This window comes from Triticum aestivum, chromosome 6A (assembly GCF_018294505.1).
Source record: "Triticum aestivum cultivar Chinese Spring chromosome 6A, IWGSC CS RefSeq v2.1, whole genome shotgun sequence".
In the NCBI taxonomy this organism is placed as follows: Eukaryota; Viridiplantae; Streptophyta; class Magnoliopsida; order Poales; family Poaceae; genus Triticum; species Triticum aestivum.
Window position 1 is genome coordinate 311,862,946 of NC_057809.1, and position 22,362 is coordinate 311,885,307.

Consider the following 22,362-nt stretch of genomic DNA (forward strand, 5'->3'; position numbering starts at 1 on the left):
GTCTGAGTACAGACATCTATAAATGAAAAAGGCTGAAAGCCTGACTATCTACCAGATCCTGCCGAGGGCACAAGATCGTAGCTGAGGTAACAAGCTAAACGTCGAAGTCCACGTGGAACTACTAGTGAGACTGAAGTCTCTCTGCAAAAACATAAAATAGGCAAACGTGAGTACAAATGTACCCAGCAAGACTTACATCAGATCTATCTACATATGCATCATTATCAACAAAGGGGTGGTGGGGTTTAACTGCAGCAAGCCAGCTTTGACTCGGTGGCTATCCTAAACTACGACTGCAAGTAATTCTTTTGAGGTGGCGCACACGAGTCCACATATTCACCATATCAATACACCACTATGGATCCGCTCCCGTCTCCCTGCGAGAACGCCATCCATAGCACTCACGCTTATCTTGCGTATTTTAGAGTATCCACTTTCACTTGTCTATGAACTGATATAAGCAACCCAGAAGTCCTTTTCCGCGGACACGGCTATTCGAATAGATCATATTAACCCTGCAGGGGTGTACTTCTTCACACACGCTCTCACCACTTACCGCCGTTTACACGACATGTACTCGGCAACCTTCAAGCGGAAGCCCAACGTGGGTGTCGGCCACGGCCTGCCTAAACACTCAAGTCTCTAGTCCAGGTTTATCGCCTATTCGGGTTCCATCCATGAGGAGATCCGGCCGGAGTTTTGCTCACAGCCCCAAACGATGTGAACAGGGTTCCCGAGACACCAAACGGGCGCCCGGTACACCCGGCCATGTGCCTACCGCATCACAGCCCACCCCTACGGTCAGCGCTGTCCACGGCCTCCAGCATACTACAAACACCAGAAACTACTTGCAACTCCTGGACAGAGGACAAGGGTGATCAAGAAGCCGAGAGGGTCCATTGGTTTCGGGCCCAATGCGTGGTAGTAACTGAATCATGGATCACAAACACAGAACTCAGTTCCTGAGGACGGCTGCAATGAGACAACCCACCATGTACTCCTACATGGCCTCTCACCGCTACCTTTACCAAATCATGTTCACACACTTAGCTCACACACAGTAGGACATGTTCACACACCTCTGATTCATTCCCGATGAATCAGACCTGACTCAACTCTACGCAGTAGCAGGCATGACAAACAAACATGAATGAGTAGGCACAACAGGGCTCAAACAACTCCTACTCATACTAGTGGGTTTCATCTATTTAATGTGGAATGACAGGTCATGCAAAGGATAAAGGGGTTCAGCTACCGCAGCAAGTAGCAGATGAATCGGTGTTGTCCTAATGCAGTAAAAGAGAGCAGGAGCGAGAGAGTAGGATTGTATCGGAATGAACAAGGGGTTTTCCTTGCCTGGCACTTCTGAAGATAACGTTGAGTCTTCATCAGTGTCAACGATCACATCATCGGTATCACGTCTATCGAGAGGGGACAAATACCGGCAACACAGAAAGGAACACAATCAATGCAATGCACAATATGATGCATGCTCATGACATGGCAATATGAATGTGTTTTGAGCTAATGCAACTAGCAGCAGATTAAATGAAGTTGGTTTGAATATAAGATTCAAATTCAAACTCCATATGTGATTATTCAGATGCCATTTAATTGATTTGTGCTAAACAGCAGCTATAAGTTGTTCTAACATGCATGAAAATGGTACAGATGGATTCCTTGAATTTTTCTGATAATTTTTCATATATAAATTATTTAATTTGGAGTTACGGTTGAATTTCTATGAATTTTAGAAGTTTTAGGCATTTTCTGAATTTAATAAATCATTTAAGAATTATTTAAATTCCAGAAGAATTTATTACGTCAGCAGTGCGTCACCGTGACGTTAGCAGGTCAACAGACGCTGCTGCTAGTCAAACCTGACGTGTGGGGGCCACACGTCAGTGACACAGGGTTGTTTTAACTCACTGAAAGGTGGGACCGGTCAACGGCCACGTCAGCTAGGTCAATTCCGACGCGTGGGGCCACTGTGGTTAACTTAAACTAAACAGGGGGTTAACCGTGGTTAGTTAAGGGCGTGGGGCTCACAGTCAGTGGCTAAGGCCTGGGTTAGCGGGGGTAGTTAGGCCCTAATGACCGGCCACATCAGCTCTCGCCGGAGTGTAGCCGGCGACGACCACAGAGCACGACGGGGAACGCCGGACTTGCGCTAGGGGCATCGGATCGACGCGCCAAGGGCACCAGGAGGTAGCCCGCGCCCGTGCGCATCTAGGGGGACCAACGGAAGGTGCGGGGGTGACCGGGGTTCGCCGGAGTGGAGCCCGAAGCGGCGGCCGGAGTTCGGCCATGTGCGGGGTTGGGCTGCGACGCGCTAGGAAAGAAACTGATGGTCCAGACGGCATCCGCGGGCCACCAGAAGCGCGCTGGTGCCACGGGTTCGAGCAGAGGGGCTCGGGTCAGGAGAGCTACGCGGCCATGGCGGACGGCGGTGCTCGGGAATGTGGCCGGGGTGCTACGGCACGGGAACGAGCAAAATGAAGGAGGGGAAACGGAGTGGAGCTCACAGGGGTTGCGACGGTGGCCTCGGGGATCTCGGGGAGGCACCGGAGCCGACGAATTTGACGAAGATGGCCGGCGGTCCCGAGGTTGAAGAAGACATCGAGGGCGGTGTTGCGGCACGTCTGGGGCCTCGTGGCTTGTTGAGGAGGTAGAGGGAGGACCGGCGGAGCTCTGGGAGGCGTCGGGGAGCCGTGGGGTGGCCGGTAGCCACGGTGGCTCTCGTCGGTGGCGGCGGCTCCGTTCAGGGAGGGAAACAGAGGAGGGGGAGAGTGTTCGGGGAAGAGAGAGGGAGCAGCGAGGGAGGAAGAGGGGCGAGGGGACACGAGGCGTGAGGGGGAGGCTCGGGAACGCCTCGGTGGAAGCAGGAGGTGGCCGAGGCGGCATCGGCGCTCGCCACCGAGCTGCTTCGGTGCGAGGGGAGGAAGATGACAAGGGGGAGGAGGTGGGCTGGGCCGGCCAGGTGGGGGAGCTGGGCCGGCTCTGGTGGGCTGCACGGTAAGGCCAGGTAGGCTTTCTGCTCCGTTTTATACAATTCTGTTCTGTTTTTATTTTATTTAATTCTTTTGCCATTGTTTTGAATTAAAATAATAATTCAAACAATGCCAAAGCTCCTCTGAATATTTTATATTGCTAGATGGACTTTTCCAAAAGCTTATAAAATATTTCAGGGGGTATTTGAAATTATATTCTAATTATATGAATATAATTCAAATTCAAATAGCTAATGATTTAAATCCAAAGTCCCAAAAATAATTCCTTAAAAATGTTCAATATTTTGGTTGGGACCAGAACCCTTACCAAAAATTATCAAACATTTAAGAAGAGCATTTTGGAGCAATGAATGAGATTTCTAGGGTTTTTGCCCTTCTTTTATTTAAGTTTTTGAGGCTTCCAGAATTCCTCAGTTCAGGTTTCAAAAATATAGACATGATGCACACATGAAGCAAGCCTAGAGCACTACCAGCAGCTAGGGATGTGACAGTATCTCTTAGAGGAATATCGGCCGTCTCAGCATGACACTTCTTCAACTAGGAAACGTGAAACACATCATGAACTCCTGATAGTCCTTCGGGTTACTCTAACTTGTAGGCCACCTCTCCCATACGTTCCAAAACTCGATATGGTCCTTCAAATCTCAGGGCTAACTTTCCCTTGACTCCAAAACATTTAACTCCTCGCGGAGGCAACACACGAAGATAGGCTCTGTCTCCGATTTCATAGACTACCTCCTTACGTTTTGAGTCTGCATAATTCTTCTACCTGGACTGAGCTACCTTCAGTCTGTCTCGAATCAACTTAACCTTCTCCTCTGATTCTTTAACCAAATCTGGTCCAAACAACTGGCGGTCTCCAACTTCATCCCACATCAATGGTGTCCTGCACCTTCTCCCATACAAAGCTTCGAAGGGTGTCATCTTCAGACTAGCTTGATAACTGTTGTTGTAAGAGAACTCTGCGTAGGGAAAATTATCATCCCAACTTGATCCATAATCGAGCGCACAAGCTCTCAACATGTCCTCCAGAATATGATTGACTCTCTCGGTCTATTCATCCGTCTGCGGATGAAAAGCTGTACTGAACTCTAGCCTGGTGCCCAAAGTCTGGTGCAGCTGGTGCCAAAACTTTTAAGTAAACTGGGTCCCTCTATTTGATACGATGGTCCTCGGAACTCCATGCAGACATACGATCCTGGTCATATATATCTTGTCCAACTTCGCACTCGTATAAGTGGTTTTCACTGGGATAAAGTGAGCCACTTTGGTCAGATGGTCCTCTACTACCCAAATAGAATCGTTTCCCAATCGGGTCCTGGGTAATCTGGTGATGAAATCCATGCCAAGCTTGTCCCACTTACATTCAGGTATCGGCATAGGCTGCAGTAATCCTGCTGGCTTCTGATGTTCTGCCTTCAATCTCTGACATACATCACATACGGTACATACTCGGCAATATCCTTCTTCATACCAGTCCACCAAAAACGCAACTTCAAATCCAAATACATCTTGGTGTTTCTGGGGTGTATCGAATATGGCGAGTCATGAGCTTCCTGAAGTATCAACTTCCCGATCTTTGCATTATCGGGCACATAAACATGGTCCTCAAACCATAAGGTGGCATCCTCATCTTCACGGAAACCTTTGGCTTTTCCTTTGCTCATCTTCTCCTATATCTCAGCAATTTCCTTATCATCCTTCTGAGCTTCTCGAATCTTTCCCAATAATGTCGATTGAATTTCCAATGCTGCAACAAAACCTCTAGGGACTATCTCCAAACGTAGCTCCCTGAGATCTTCGGCTAACTCTATTGGTAATCCTCCTCTTCCGAGGGTATTGGCGTGTCACACCCTGATTTTCATGCCACAACACTTAAGCTAATAAATCTTGATAAAGTGTGGTTTGACAAAAACTTTTGCATTATTTGGCTTTTATTTGGAGTTGGTTTTCTCTTTGTGTTTTCAAGTGCTCTTTAAAGTCAACACAACTCCACCTTCTATACTTCATCTCCTTGCTCCAAACTTCTGCCCAATGATCATGCCATGTGTATAGTGCAATATAGTATTTTCTTACAAAAATAATTTGGCCAAAAAGTATTTTCAAAAATTAGTTTTCCAAAAATCCCTGGATTGAAGTTTGCACTGCAAGTACCTGATTTGGGGTATGAAAAATCTTTCAAAAGGTATATTTTAAACCTATTAGATATAGGATACCCAGAAACCACAAAAATATAATTTTAAAAGTTATTTTCCTATTTTATTTAAAAGCTTTTTCTTAAGGCCAGAAATGGTCTTTAATAGGGAAAGATTATTTTATTGTTTTAAAAATATTTGACAAAAATCAGGGAAACTCAATGGACATATATTGACCATATATAAGAGTTTCAACACATGGTCATGTTCAAAATATGGGTCAAATCCCTCAAAAACCATTTCTGCCCATTTCAAGGATTTGAAATATTTCTACAGGAAATATTTCCCAACAATTCCAAGAAAATTCTAGCATGTCACATATGACATGTTTGATGATCTTGCCAAGTATCATGTCATGGAGAATAGTATAACCCCATGAAATCTCCCCAAAACCATTTCTGTCCATTTTGAAGTTTGAGCAACTTTACATTGCCAAACATCTCCAAATGTTCTCAAACCTTGTGAACATGCTCAAATGGTCTAATTATTCACCTAGACCAAATGGCACAAGTTGGAGAGAATGTTATCTTGCTCAAAGTACCCCAAAACCCTTCCTGTTCAGAACCAAATTTGAACAACTCTACATTGGCAACTTTCTCCTTTTGATCTCAACTTTTGTGGACATGTTCATAACCTCAAATGATTACACTACACCAATTGGTGCATCAAGGAGAATAGATTTGCATGACTAAATCTTGGTAAAGCCATTTCTGTTGATTTCTAGGGTTTACCAAAGTTACATTGGCTACTTTGGCAAAATGAGCTCAAACTTGGTGGAACATCCTACTACTATGTGCCATTCCATCCTGTTAATTCTCATGGCAAGTGGAATTAATTTTCTTGCCCAAACCAACAACAAACACCTTCTACCATTTTCCCAAAATCATCATTTTGACCTCTTCCACTAATCTCCTTGAGCTCAACTTTTTACCACAGCTCCTCCTAGACCTCTTCTACCTCCAGTAGCAATGGCTGCATCTCAGATCAATAATTGAGGGGTGAAACCACCTCTTTTACCTCTCTGGACAGCCCTTGCACCCCTCTTCCTCTCCTCCCTCCTCACTCCAGTGGCCACCCAAGGCATCCAAGGCTTTCCCCACATTCTTTACTCCTTCCTAGAGCTACCAGACATGCTTGTCCGTCCCCAATTTGCCAAAAAAATGGCATGCCGGCCATTTGCATGCTCTGGAGCGGGCTACAGTGCGCTCCCGCACTGTAGCCGCCCCCTGCCAAGCACCTCCGGCCACCTCGGGCCTCCCCAGTGCGCCCGACGATGCTCCTCGACATCTGCGTCACGCTACAATGTCGGCCCCCTCCTCTCTCTCCCTCTCCGGCTCTCCTCGCATGCGGACAGAGCGCCGCCCGAGCGCGCCAGTCATTGCCCGCGATGGGGACCCGCTCTGCCGCGTTCCCCACTCCCTCTCTCTACCTCACCCGACATGGTCGACGTCCAGGAACACCCGAGACACCACGCCTGCTTCCCCCGAGCCCTGCAGCGACGAGCGTGAGCTCGCCGGCGCACGGGTCTACGGGACCTCACCGTTCGCCTATTTAAAGGCCTCCTCGAGCCCTTCTCTCCTCACCACTCGCTCTCTGCACCACCAAAACCTCCCCCTGCACCCCCAGTTCCTCTCCAGAGCCGCCCGAGCTCGAGATCGAGCTCGAGCTCCGCCGCTTCGGCTCGCTGGAGTTCACGAGGTATAGGCCTCCCCCGCTCCTCCTTTGCCTTGATCTGGAACCCCTGCACCCCTCTGATCATTTCCCCCTTCTTCCCCGCTTCTTTTGCAGCCAGAAACGGCCGGAACGACCACCACCCGAAGCTCCTCCGCCACAAGACCTCGTCGCCGGCAAACCAGGCCACCCCAGCGACCAACACCACCTCCATCCGAACGGCGAATCCTCCCTGAGCACAACGGTACCACCCACGCGTCCTCCTGTGCCCTGTTTCGCCGCCGGTGAGCTCGCCATCACCTCTGTACAGAGGTAGACGACGACGGCCGTGGGCCCTATCCGTCAGCCTCACGCCCTGACGGGTGGGACCCACCCGTCAGGTGTAAACACGCACGCGCGCGCACCGGTTCGCTACATCGGCTGGAGCCATATTTTCCAAATACACCTTCGATGTGGCCGCCCTGCGCGGGCTGGATTCCCTCTGGGCCTGCTGCACTGTGGCCCTTCTGTCCCAGTTGCACAGTGCTGCTTCTCCTTTTTTCTTTTTCTGGAAACTTGCAAAAATTCCACAGGATTAAATATTAATCCAAATGCAATAATTCCAACTCCCATATTTTTCTAAAAATCCCACCTATTTAATGGTGTAACTTTCATAAATATCCATCAAACTTTTCCGCACTGTTCAAATTTAAATTCAAATTTGAGCATTTATATTCCCCTTTGAAAATCCATTTCTCCTATTATACAACTCCAAATCCATAACTAATAATTTTCCCCTTCTTAGAGTTCCCCCTAGTATTTATCAAAAATAAGTTGACATTTTTCGGAGCACTTTGGTTTTTCTGTTTTACTATTGCCTTATTTTCTTGTTATTTTCTTGCGACGATTAGATCCCGTATTAGGCGAAGTTGCTGAAGAAGAAGAAGGAGAAGGATTTGAAGAACTTGAAGACTTTGAAGACCAAGGCAGACTGCCCTTTGACCATGATGAACCATTTTTTCATCACAATAGCATTTTCGTTGTTTCATCGAGTGCATGATATATATCTTGAATGGCAACCTTGCTAGGCTTGCCTCCGTTGCATACTCCATTGATACTTGCATTGTTCATGACTCTACCCTTGCTTAGAGTTGTGTTGGTGGGTTGTAGAAATATGCTATAGTAGATGGCTACGCAAAGTGGGTCAGGGTTATGCATGGAAAGAAACAAGTGTGTGTTGACATACTTGCAAACAGCCTAGTGGGTGCCACTAATGCCCCTGGGAGATGATGATGAACTATGTCACTACTTGGTGGAGAGGTAGTGTACCGAGGCTCGATAAAAATGTTGTTTACAGAGGCGGATTAGATTTAAGATTTGTCGACTGTCCCAACCTTACATGCACAACCACTCTACCCTTGTATGGGAAAGGGCATTATTGATTACCTAGGCCGATACTAGCTTGGAGCCCGCATTACTAGTGACGGGAGAGTTGTCGGTGCGCTCTCTCGGGACGGGGTCGTGCTAGGTAGTGCGGCCATGACTGTTTTCACAGGGCACCGGATACACCGTTGTGTCCCCTCTCGGATGTTACGATCTCGAGTGAGTCTCGTATGATGTACATCAGGAGGATACGAAACAACGAGTGGACTCCTTGTTAGTGTCGTCTAGGGAAAGATAGTGATCGGGTGCTTACCCCGGCTACTTGAGGTACTGCGGGTCGTGGATGACACGGAAGTTCCCCGGATCTTGTGGGTAAAGTGTGCAACCTCTGCAGAGTGTAAAACTATTCGAATAGCCGTGTCCACGGTCAAGGACAGTTGGGTGGTGCTGCTTAGACTACGTCCATATGTTTCTGACAAACAACACGGTTTGGTAAATCTGTTGACGTGATTCGTGAGGAAGTCACGATGAGCTTGAGTATGAGTTGTTCACAACTCTATCCCGATGTTGATGTCTGTAACCTCCTGATACTTGTTGCAGACGCATTCATATCCTTCATAAATGTTGATCATACTTGCATGAGAAAAACTAGCTTTCCGCAAAAATGCCAAATGAGTAGTAGTGCCTTGCATAATTATTCTGTTATCACCCTTGGGTTTCTTGCGAGTACATTCAAAGTACTCATTGGCTTGCCACTGGTTATTTTATTGGCCAGGCATGAAAGAACAAGATATAATGAAGAGTACCTTGGTGACGAACATGCGAGCTAGGACGCTTCCTAGTCAGAATGCCTGTAGGGTTAAGGCAGATGGCATTGGTCCAAGTTGTTATTGAAGAGTTCCGCTGCGATGATACACTCAAGACTTGACCATAAAGGTCCTATTTGTGTAAAACGGTATGTATGGATATAATAATCTTGTTATTCAGCTTCTGTGTGTTCAGTGAGCATTGATCTCTGGGATCACTGTACACGTGCATTCGATGATCTCGACTTATGAGTTGGGGTCCCCACAGAGCTGGTATCAGAGCCATCCTGACTGTAGGAAGCCTTAGTTAGCATGGCCGTTAGTTACGGTCAAACTATTTACAAAACTATTACAAGTTTTCAAAACTATCTATACTTCTCTTCCCTTCTCAGTTTTTCGAAAACTAAGGTATACTTTCCCCATCGAACTCTTCCCTTCAAAACTATTGCAAACGGTCGCTAGCACCCTCAAGCCCCTGACCACGGGATTCCTTGTAATCCTCGTGGATAGCCTAGAAGGATTACATCTTGCCAAACACTCACCCACCTCTTCTGAACACAAGATTGGAAACACCACAGCAAGACGATGCCAACAGAAGATACGCCTTTGGAGAATGAGGACGTGAAGACCCAGAGGATGGTGACACCTTTGAATTTGCCCAGGATGATGCAACGTTAGCCTATGATGATCATGGCATAGGATATGCGAGATCATGATATACATCGCTAATAGAGTAACCCTGTCACTACCGTTGTTGTATCGGCAACCACCGGTGGATGAGAACCTCGCCATTTGGTCCGCCTCACTATAGTGAGAAGGAAAACGGTTCTCTTCATCCCCCGCTCTTGGTGTCGATGTTCTCATCAACGTAATCGACATGTTGGATCTCTACTATGCCTTGTTAATGTCATTGCATAAAGGATTACCTACCTGGTACCATCGACGCCTTAGAAGACAAAACGGGATCGTCATGAATAAGAAGACAACAAAAGACCGACTCAACGCCTGCTACGAGGAGCCACCTTCACCCCATCACTTCAACAGGCGAGAAGTTGTTGAAGAATCTTCAGGCTCAACCTGGATCATTTCATCGAACAACTACAAGAGACGTAGCAACACCTGAGGAAACTCAGAAGACTGCACGAGGCTCAAGGCACGATTACTGAGTCCGAGAACCCCTAGGGTAGGATGAGTCGTGTACCCCCTATGCGTAGTCGAGTCCGTATGATGGTTCGAATAGAACCATGATTGTGTGTTGCTTGTTTTTATTTGTTTGTGTTTTTATATAGGTCGCACTTTTGCCATAGGCAACAAGTATGCGACTATATCACCTTCCTTACCTTCTTTCTTTTGTTTGGCCTTTTTGCCACCCGTTGTTCGCACCTGCACTATAGAACCCCCTTTAGGCATTCCCCTCATCTATGCTACTTTTCCCCTGCATCTCTTTCATCAACTGAAGATCAGCAAGACAAGATGCACCAAGGATTCTACCTCGGCAACCAACTGGCAATGAAGACTTTTGCTACCGTCTCCTCGACCAAGTGAAACCCCGTAGAGTTATATTTAACCCTCCAGACTAGAAACCCATTCCTAGACCCTTCAGGACTTCACAAGATACCCCAGCTCGAGTCCTTAACCATGTGCTTAACCCACATAATTGCAAGAGAACCAGTTAAGCCTCTGTAAACCTTGCACAACACTGGGTTCATCATGGAACTAGTGGACATAGTGAACGAGCACATTGTCATCCTAATATAGCACAAGAGTTGATGCTTTCGGTGGTATAAGGTTATTTGTTTAAAGGACTAGATAGAACAACTGGCATCTCAGGAACCGTGCTTAAGGATAAGGTGACAAACGTTCGCTCGCACACTAGATCCTTGAAACCCTTACGCCTTACCAAGCCACAACATGGTCGGATCCTGACCTTGGGCCTTGGCCCTAGATCGATAAGACCTTGGCCAATGCTTAACCGTGACCATCACCAATGCCTCAGCCCACCTTATGTACCCCATATACTTCATGGAGTGCTTGGACAAGTTAGTTGTCATCCTTCCTTGATGACATACTTGTCTACCCGAAGATGGAAGATGAGCCATTCAGCTAGTCAAGGAACATTTGAAGACCGCCATGTCAAGGAGGAAGAACTACACCAACCACCATCGTCAAGGAGTGAAACTTCTCATCAAAGACCAGGTGTATCTGCAAGCCACTTCTCTCAAAGGAACCAAGCATTTCCATCTCAAAGGGAAGCTCACACTAAGATTTATTGTCCCTCTCCAAGATCACTACAAGGCGAAGAATAGACGGCTACCAGCTAGAGTTATCACCTGAGTCACCCACTGTGCACAACGTTTTCCACGCATCACACTCCGGAAACGTTTCCAACTTCCTAACTAGCCCGGTCTCTACAAGGACATCGACCACGAGCCATCGACCTCCAGCCCAATATGACCTACGGGGGAGACCCCAATTGCAATCTGGATCAAGCAGGACGACAAACACGAAGCCACGCCGTCGAGTACTTCAGGGTTCAGTGGAGCACCAAACGGAAGCAGAAGCAGTATGAGGATGTGAAGACTACCCCAAATCAAGTTTCCGTATTCCTTTCCGCGCCTAGTCTGGTAATCTCGGGGACGAGATTCTTGTAAGGGGGGTAGGTCTGTCACACCCTGATTTTCATACCACAACACTTAAGCTAATAAATCTTAATAAAGTGTGGTTTGACAAAAACTTTTGCATTATTTGGCTTTTATTTGGAGTTGGTTTTCTCTTTGTGTTTTCAAGTGCTCTTTAAAGTCAACACAACTCCACCTTCTATACTTCACCTCCTTGCTCCAAACTTCTGCCCAATGATCATGCCATGTGTATAGTGCAATATAGTATTTTCTTACAAAAATAATTTGGCCAAAAAGTATTTTCAAAAATTAGTTTTCCAAAAACCCCTGGATTGAGGTTTGCACTACAAGTACCTGATTTGGGGTATGAAAAATCTTTCAAAAGGTATATTTGAAACCTATTAGATATAGGATACCCAGAAACCACAAAAATATAATTTTAAAAGTTATTTTCCTATTTTATTTAAAAGCTTTTTCTAAAGGCCAGAAATGGTCTTTACTAGGGAAATATTATTTTATTGTTTTAAAAATATTTGACAAAAATCAGGGAAACTCAATGGACATATATTGACCATATATAAGAGTTTCAACACATGGTCATGTTCAAAATATTGGTCAAATCCCTCAAAAACCATTTCTGCCCATTTCAAGGATTTGAAATATTTCTACAGGAAATATTTCCCAACAATTCCAAGAAAATTCTAGCATGTCACATATGACATGTTTGATGATCTTGCCAAGTATCATGTCATGGAGAATAGTATAACCCCATGAAATCTCCCCAAAACCATTTCTGTCCATTTTGAAGTTTGAGCAACTTTACATTGCCAAACATGTCCAAATGTTCTCAAACCTTGTGAACATGCTCAAATGGTCTAATTATTCATCTAGACCAAATGGCACAAGTTGGAGAGAATGTTATCTTGCTCAAAGTACCCCAAAACCCTTCCTGTTCAGAACCAAATTTGAACAACTCTACATTGGCAACTTTCTCCTTTTGATCTCAACTTTTGTGGACATGTTCATAACCTGAAATGATGACACTACACTAAGTGGTGCATCAAGGAGAATAGATTTGCATGACTAAATATTGGTAAAGCCATTTCTATTGATTTCTAGGGTTTACCAAAGTTACATTGGCTACTTTGCCCAAATGAGCTCAAAGTTGGTGGAACATCCTACTTCTATATGCCATTCCCTCCTGTTAATTCTCATGGCAAGTGGAATTAATTTTCTTGCCCAAACTAACAACAAACACCTTCTGCCATTTTCCCAAAATCATCATTTTGACCTCTTCCACTAATCTCCTTGAGCTCAACTTTTTACCACAGCTCCTCCTAGACCTCTTCTACCTCCAGCAGCAATGGCTGCATCTCAGATCAATAATTGAGGGGTGAAACCACCTCTTTTACCTCTCTGGACAGCCCTTGCACCCCTCTTCCTCTCCTCCCTCCTCACTCCAGTGGCCACCCAAGGCATCCAAGGCTTTCCCCACATTCTTTACTCCTTCCTAGAGCTACCAGACAAGCTTGTCCATGCCAACTTTGCCAAAAAAATGGCATGCCGGCCATTTGCACGCTCTGGACCGCGCTACAGTGCGCTCCCGCACAGTAGCCGCCCCCTGCCAAGCACCTCCGGCCACCTCGGGCCTCCCCAGCGCGCCCGACGATGCTCCTCGACGTTCGCGTCACGCTACATTGTCGGCCCCCTCCTCTCTCTCCGTCTCCGGCTCTCCTCGCATGTGGACAGAGCACCGCCCGAGGGCGCCAGTCATTGCCCGTGATGGGGACCCGCTCTGCCGCGTTCCCCACTCCCTCTCTCTACCTCACCCGACGTGGTCGACATCCAGGAACACCCCAGACACCACACCTGCTTCCTCCGAGCCCTGCAGCGACGAGCGTGAGCTCTCCAGCGCACGGGTGTACGGGACCTCACCGTTCGCCTATTTAAAGGCCTCCCGAGACTTCTCTCCTCACCACTCGCTCTCTGCACCACCAAAACCTCCCCCTGCACCCCCAGTTCCTCTCCAGAGCCGCCCGAGCTCGAGATCGAGCTCGAGCTCCGCCGCTTCGGCTCGCCGGAGTTCGCGAGGTATAGGCCTTCCCCGCTCCTCCTCTGCCTCAATCTGGAACCCCTGCACCCCTCTGATCATTTCCCCCTTCTTCCCCGCTTCTTTTGCAGCCGGAAACGGCCGGAATGACCACCACCCAAAGCTCCTCCGCCACAAGACCTCGTCGCCGGCAAACCAGGCTACCCCGGCGACCAACACCACCTCCATCCGAATGGCGGATCCTCCCTAAGCACAACGGTACCACCCACGCGTCCTCCTGTTCCCTGTATCGCCGCCGGCGAGCTCGCCATCGCCTCTATACAGAGGTAGACGACGATGGCCGTGGGCCCTGTCCGTCAGCCTCACGCCCTGACGAGTGGGACCCACTCGTCAGGTTTAAACACGCACGCGCGCGCACCGGTTCGCTGCGTCGGCTGGAGGCATATTTTCCAAATACGCCTTCGACGTGGCCGCCCTGCGCGGGCTGGATTCGCTCTGGGCCTGCTGCACTGTGGCCCTTCTGTCCCAGTTGCACAGTGCTGCTTCTCCTTTTTTCTTTTTCTGGAAACTTGCAAAAATTCCACAGGATTAAATACTAATCCAAATGCAATAATTCCAACTCCCATATTTTTCTAAAAATCCCACCTATTTAATTGTGTAACTTTCATAAATATCCATCAAACTTTTCTGCACTGTTCAAATTTAAATTCAAATTTAAGCATTTATATTCCACTCTGAAAATCCATTTCTCCTATTATACAACTCCAAACCCATAACTAATAATTTTCCCCTTCTTATAGTTCCCCCTAGTATTTATCAAAAATAAGTTGACATTTTTCGGAGCACTTTGGTTTTTCTGTTTTACTATTGCCTTATTTTCTCGATATTTTCTTGCGACGATTAGATCCCGTATTAGACGAAGTTGCTGAAGAAGAAGAAGGAGAAGGATTTGAAGAACTTGAAGACTTTGAAGACCAAGGCAAGCAGCCCTTTGACCATGATGAACCATTTTTTCATCATAATAGCATTTTCGATGTTTCATCGAGTGCATGATATATATCTTGAATGGCAACCTTGCTAGGCTTGCCTCCGTTGCATACTCCATTGATACTTGCATTGTTCATGACTCTACCCTTGCTTAGAGTTGTGTTGGTGGGTTGTAGAAATATGCTATAGTAGATGGCTACGCAAAGTCGGTCAGGGTTATGCATGGAAAGAAACAAGTGTGTGTTGACATACTTGCAAACAGCCCAGTGGGTGCCACTAAAGCCCCTGGGAGATGATGATGAACTAGGTCACTACTTGGTGGAGAGGTAGTGTACCGAGGCTCGATAAAAGTGTTGTTTACAGAGGCGGATTAGATTTAAGATTTGTCGACTGTCCCAACCTTACATGCACAACCACTCTACCCTTGTATGGGAAAGGGCATTATTGATTACCTAGGCCGATACTAGCTTGGAGCCCGCATTACTAGTGACGGGAGAGTTGTTGGTGCGCTCTCTCGGGATGGGGTCGTGCCAGGTAGGGCGGCCATGACTGTTTTCACAGGGCACCGGATACACCGTTGTGTCCCCACTCGGATGTTACGATCTCGAGTGAGTCTCGTATGATGTACATCGGGAGGATACGGAACAACGAGTGGACTCCTTGTTAGTGTCGTCTAGGGAAAGATAGTGATCGGGTGCTTACCCCGGGTACTTGAGGTACCGCGGGTTGTGGATGACACGGAAGTTCCCAGGATCTTGTGGGTAAAGTGTGCAACCTCTGCAGAGTGTAAAACTATTCGAATAGCCGTGTCCACGGTCAAGGACAGTTGGGTGGTGCTGCTTAGACTACGTCTATATGTTTCTGACAAACAACACGGTTTGGTAAATCTGTTGATGTGATTCGTGAGGAAGTCACGATGAGCTTGAGTATGAGTTGCTCACAACTCTATCCCGATGTTGATGTATGTAACCTCCTGATACTTGTTGCAGACGCATTCATATCCTTGATAAATGTTGAGCATACTTGCATGAGAAAAACTAGCTTTCTGCAAAAATGCCAAATGAGCAGTAGTGCCTTGCATAATTATTCTGTTATCACCCTTGGGTTGCTTGAGAGTACATTCAAAGTACTCGTTGGCTTGCCACTGGTTATTTTATTGGCCAGGCATGAAAGAACAAGATATAATGAAGAGTACCTTGGTGACGAACATGCGAGCTAGGACGCTTCCCAGTCAGAATGCATGTAGGGTTAAGGCAGATGGCATGGGTCCAAGTTGTTATTGAAGAGTTCCACTGCGATGATACACTCAAGACTTGACCATAAAGGTCCTACTTGTGTAAAATGGTATGTATGGATGTAAGACTCTTGTTATTCAGCTTCTGTGTGTTCAGTGATCATTGATCTCTGGGATCACTATACACGTGCATTCGGTGATCTCGACTTATGAGTTGGGGTCCCCACATGGAGTAACTCTTCTGGCTCAAAGCGTCCGCTAAAACATTGGCCTTGCCTGGATGGTAGTGCAGCTTCATATCATAATCCTTTATAAGCTCCAACCATCTCCTTTGCCTGAGATTCAACTCCTTCTGTGTGAAAATGTACTTCAAAATCTTATGATCTGTGTACACGTCACAATGATTTCCAATAAGAAAATGTTTCCAGGTCTTGAGCGCATGCACTACTGCTGCTAACTCCAAATCATGCATGGCATAATTCAACTCATGCGGTCGAAGCTGACGTGAGGCATATGAAACAACCCTTCCATCTTGCATAAGCACGCCTCCAAGTCCTAAGTGAGATGCGTCACAATACACATGGAAATCCTTGCGCATATCCGACAGAATCAGCACTGGGGCTATAACCAAATGTTTCTTCAACTCCTGGAAACTTGCCTCGCATTCGTATGTCCATTTGAACTTGGTGTCCTTTTTCGACAACTCCGTCATAGGCTTCGCAATCTTAGAGAAATTCTCGGTGGATCTCCGGTTATATCCCGCGAGTCCCAGAAAACTGCGGATCTCTCCAACTGAGGTGGGTGCCAACCACTTAGTGACTGACTGAACCTTAGTAGGGTGTACTGATGTACCTTCTCGTGATATTACATGTCCAAGGAATCCAACTTCCTTCAACCAAAACTCACATTTGCTGAACTTGGCATATAACTGATGTTCCTCGAGCTTCTCGAGAACTAAATGCAAATGCTCCTTGTGTTCCTCTTCATTCTTCGAGTATACCAAAATGTCATCAATGAACACCATGACAAATTTATCCAAGAACTCCATGAACACCTTATTCATCATACTCATGAAATAAGCTGGGGCGTTTGTCAGTCCAAATGACATAACCATGTACTCATATAGCCCATACCTTGTGGTGAAGGCTGTCTTAGGTATATCCTATTCTCGAATCTTCAGTTGGTGGTATCCTGATCAAAGATCAATCTTGGAAAATACTTTAGCTCCTTGTAGCCGGTCAAACAAATCATTGATCATCGGCACTGGGTACTTGTTCTTGATCGTCACTTCATTCAATGCATGATAATCAACTACCATTCTCAAAGACTTATCTTTCTTCTCAACCAAGAGCACTGGGGCTCCCCATGGTGATGAACTTCAGCGAATGTAACCTTTCTCCAATAACTCCTTAATCTCCTCCAGATCATTTGCGGGCATCCGGTATGGTCTCTTCGATATTGGTCCCGTGCCTAACAATAGCTCTAAAAAAAACTCAATGTCCTGATCCGGTGGCATGCCTAGTAGCTCCTCTAGAAATACATCCGGATAATCCCTCACTACAGGCACCTCCCCTTGAACAACGCCCGTGAGGGAGTTTACGTGAGTCCTCTTTGGGGTATGCCTGGATACATACTTAATCCTTTTTCCCTCCGGCGTGGTGAGCAGAATTGACCTACTAGCACAATCAATGTTTCCTTCATACTTCGATAGCCAATCCATACCCAGTATCACGTCCAATCCTTCTGACTCCAGAATTATTAGGTCTGAGGGGAAAACATGGCTGCCAATGTTTAATGGTAACCATTCACACCATCGGCTGGCCATACTCTGCACCTAGTGACCTTACTAGCAAGGATGTCCTAAGGGCTAACATGGGTAACTTAAACGTGTCCACAAATCCCCTTGAAATGTATGAATGTGATGCACCAGTATAAAAAAGAACGAGAGCGGTAAATGACTTAACCAAAAATACACCAATAACTGCATCTGGCTGCTCTTCAACCTCCTCCACGTTCACGTGGTTCACTTGTCCCTTGTTGAAAGGGTTGGGCTTCTTCCCAGATCTTCCATTGTCATTTCCATTCTTTGCTTCAGGACATTCGGTGGCGTAATGTCTAGTCTTCCCGCACTTGAAACAAGTAACATGTCTTAGATCCCTCTTGGCGGGTGTGGCTGGGTTTGAGCGGTTCTGATTACTGCCTGCTCCATTCCTGTTTCCATTCTTTGGGCCACTGTGGTTATGCGAACTTGTTCCATTGTGGTTATGTCCTCCATGGTTATGGGTATATCCTCCCGAGTTCAGGGTGAAACGAGGTTTCTGGTGAGCTCCTGATTGTACTTCCCTTGTCCATTCTTCCTTTTGCTTCTCTCAATCTGCTGCTGCTTCCCTTCAATCTTAAGAGACTTATCTACGAACTCCTGGTAGTTGTTAAATGTTGACACCATTAACTACATACTCATCTCATCTTTCAGCCCTTCCATAAACTTCTCCTGTTTTGCGGCATCTGTGGCCATGTCATCTGGGGAATAACGAGCTAACTTGCTAGACTCATCCACGTACTGCCCCACAATACGGTTGCCCTGGTGTAAGTTGCGAAGCTCACGCCTCTTCATGCTCATAGCTCCAGTTGAGACATGAGCAGTGCGGAACACTTGCTGAAACTGCTCCCAAGTAACATTGGCTATGGGGAAAGTTGTTGTGTAATTCTCCCACCATGAGGCTGCGGGTCCATCCAATTGATGTGCGGCAAAATGCACCTTCTGAGCATCTGTGCAACCTACGGTGGTCAACTCTCTTCCAATCCTGCATAGCTAGTCATTAACAACTATGGGCTCGGTGCTACTAGAAAACACCGGCGGTTGTAAACTCAGAAAATGGGCTAAGTTGTCAACTGGAGGGGGTGGCGGTGGGTTGTTGTTATTATTGTTGTTTTTGTTGCCTTGATTCTAAACTGGCAACTACATCAGTGTATTCTGCTGTTGGATCAACTGTGTGAGCTCCGGTGGGAAGACCAATCCGAGGTCACGTCTTGGAGGCATCTGATGGGTTTAGAGGGGAGAGATTAGAATAGAATGACGTCTAGTGAGAAAGCACTACCCATATGCACATGAAACAAGCACAAACATATCACACCAAAACAATTTCAAGCAAGGGCATGCAATCGATCTAACTATCGTTAAAGTGCTCAGACTACTACCATATACATGGGGGAAATACTACTAATAATATGGCGGTCTACTAAAAATTTTGATTGGTAGAAGACTCCTTGATATCTGCTCCAACTTCATCTTCATAATCATCATCACTATTGTCGTGGTCGGAGTCGGAGTCGTCGATGATGATGTAGTCCTTGGGATGGTTGACATCTCCTCCTGGCGTAGGGTCTCCCATCAATACTCCTAGCTTCCTTGTCAGGTCGTCATTCATCTCCATAAGTACGGTGATTTCCTCCTTATATCCGTCGTGTGTAGACTTGAGTTACTCCTCCAGCTCCATGTTCCAAGTCATCAACTTCTTCAGATATATCATGCTTGCGCACATTTGGTTCTCCTGGCAACGAATGTGTTGGTTTAACTGCTGGATGTAAGCTGCAATGGACCTATCCTTCCTGGTGATGATCATCTCCCAGTGCTCATCTCAGCGTCCACATATCTGGTAGATAGTGTCCTTAAGATCCTTGTGATAAACTTTGCCGATGCGTCCTATGGCAATCTGGGCTGCCATGCTCTTAACTAGACTCCATGTTGGTGCATCAAAGGAAAACTCTATGGGCTCAGTTACTAGCGTGAATGTCCTTCCTGGAACATGAACTCGAATCATCCAACGCTCCTCTTCTGGTAAGGTGGCGGTGTAGGTCCCGGTGAAGCTTGGTATTCCAATGTTCAGGTACCTAGTGACTTCCTTCAAGTGTCGTACAAAAGGTGTTTCTTCATCCGGCTGTGCAAACTTGTTCCTTGTGTCCGCCATCCTATAGAGTAGAAGATGGAGAGAAGTCAAAAATGAGTAGAGAAGAGTGACCTATGGCTCATCTTAGTGGTCGTGTCCTACATTCAGCGTGTGCTATGATACCATCTTGTAGCGATCCAACCTCAAACGGTCGAATCTCTGTGCATAAGTGTCATCCCTGGATCGGTAATGCTGACACACATAGTACTTCGAAGGATTTATAACAGAGTAGCAATCACACACTTATTACATCGATAGTCTTAAGAGAGATCTTATTACAATAAATATGGCTTAAGGCCATCTAAATAAGATAACAACGGAAGACTTCAAAGATAAAGTGAGTCCATCAACTCCAACGGCATAGCTGAGTGCACGACAACGACCTATCGCATCTTACTCTTCATTTGAAAAGTCTGCAGCATGATATGTTGCAGCCCGAAATGGGTCAGCACATGGAATATGCTGGCAAGATAACACAGTAGAGCAATTAACAAGTAAAGACTATCACTAAATGCATATGAGGCTGGTGGAGGCTCTATGGTTTTAATGTTTTTCGAAAAGCCAATTTTTCCCTAAAACGAAGGAATATATTTTATTTAACTATCATGGTAGTTGTTAAACATTGAGAAGGTTCCTCCAACTCAATCCCAATTAAGCAGTATTAAACCCAACAAATTAAGCAATAGAGTGGTGAGATCAACATGATTATCCAAGAACCAGATACTCAAGATGTCCATAACCGGGGACACAGCTAACCATGATTAGTTTGTACACTCTGCAGAGGTTTGTGTACTTTTCCCTACAAGACTGGATCTCTTCCATTGGATTTCTCGCACTACATGGTGTTTGAGAAACGGATGACTGAGACACAGTCTTTCAGAAGCATTAACTCTAACCCCGGATAGACTGTACCAACATACATCCCCTACATCTGCTACCCTACCACTAGAAGAGGACATGCAACTTACTCCACTATGCTAGAGACCATAATAGCTTGTGGCTGCACACGGAAGTTTCCAGCATGAATAAATCTTATGATCCCTTTGAGACTGGGTGGCGAACCATAGGATGATCACACGGGTACTCCGGGATATCCTAGGACAACACTGGATTCTCCAGGTGTCCGCAACTAATCCACACAGATGTGTATTTAAGTAGCCACCTTAAGTTAACCATTAATTATCAATCTCATATCTGTCATGGATGCACTCAAACTCAATCCACGTCTACGAGAATAGCATGGTGATATAAGCATAACGTAGAAGTAACTCCCAAGGGTTTGATAAAAAAGGCAATAGGTTCTACCTCATCATCTACTTCCCAAAACCCACATGTTAAGAGATCCTACTCATGCAATGTTTGAGGGTTGTAACTAATGCATAGAAACTGGGTAAGAAAAGAGTATGATCAAAGTGTTACTTGCCTTGCCGATGATCCGCAAAACCTAGTGACTTGTAGTAGCACGCTGCGCACTCCTGGAATTCTATCGCAAACAAACAATAGCATAGATAAGCAATCAAGCAAAGATGCAAGGATAAAACTTCAAATAAGAAGATCCAAACTGAAAGTTCAACTGGAGAGCTTCAATTTGCAAAAGAATCAATCGAATCGGAGCTACGAAACTCAAACTATGATCAAAAGAACTTCGAATTCAAATCTGCTTGAAACCAAATTTTAAATTGTAAAAACCATGTTCATGTTGATTAACTGGAAAGAGAGCTTTGAGACGAAGATTTTGGCGTTGGTCTCACTGGATTTGGACAAACGGTTTAAAACACAGAGTGTTTGAAATTCAGGGGCTAATCTACGATAAAAATAATCATGGATAGGTCCCTAGCCGAAAATAAAATAAAAAGAAAAGACTAACGAACGAATGTTCGCTGTCTGAACCAAACCGGCGAACAACGTTCTTTAAAACGAACGAACAGACGAACGTCCGCTAAATAAAATAAACCGACGAAAACCGATCTAAGAAATTAAACCGGAAAAAACTAAAAAACGCGGGGTTAACCAAAGAAAAACCGACCGGTCAAATGGGCTGGGTCAACAACGATGGCTCTGGCGAGATATGGCGCGGCGGCGGTGACGGCGTGGGTGGCGCGGGGCTGCGGGGTGGGGTGCCGGCAGCGGTGTCGGCGTCGGTGGCTCGGCCAGCAGCGCGGCAGCGGATCAGCGGCAGTGGGAGGCGAAACGGGCGGTGGCGGCTTCGGCTTGGGGTCCCAGGGGGCCACGAGCTCGGCTTTCAAGGGGGAGGGGAGGCGGTAACTTGCGGGAGGGGGCACGCCCTCGGGAGGCGTGTCCGAGGCGGACAAGGCCGCTGGCGGCGGCGGGGCGGACTCCTGCTGCGGGGGAAGGCGGCGACACTCGCGGTTGGGCCGGCTCGGCTGGGCCTTCGGCCAATCGGGCGAAGAGTTTTTTTAAAGATTCCGCCGAGAAAATAAATCCTAAATAAATAAAAATAAAAATCTAAAAATACCAAAA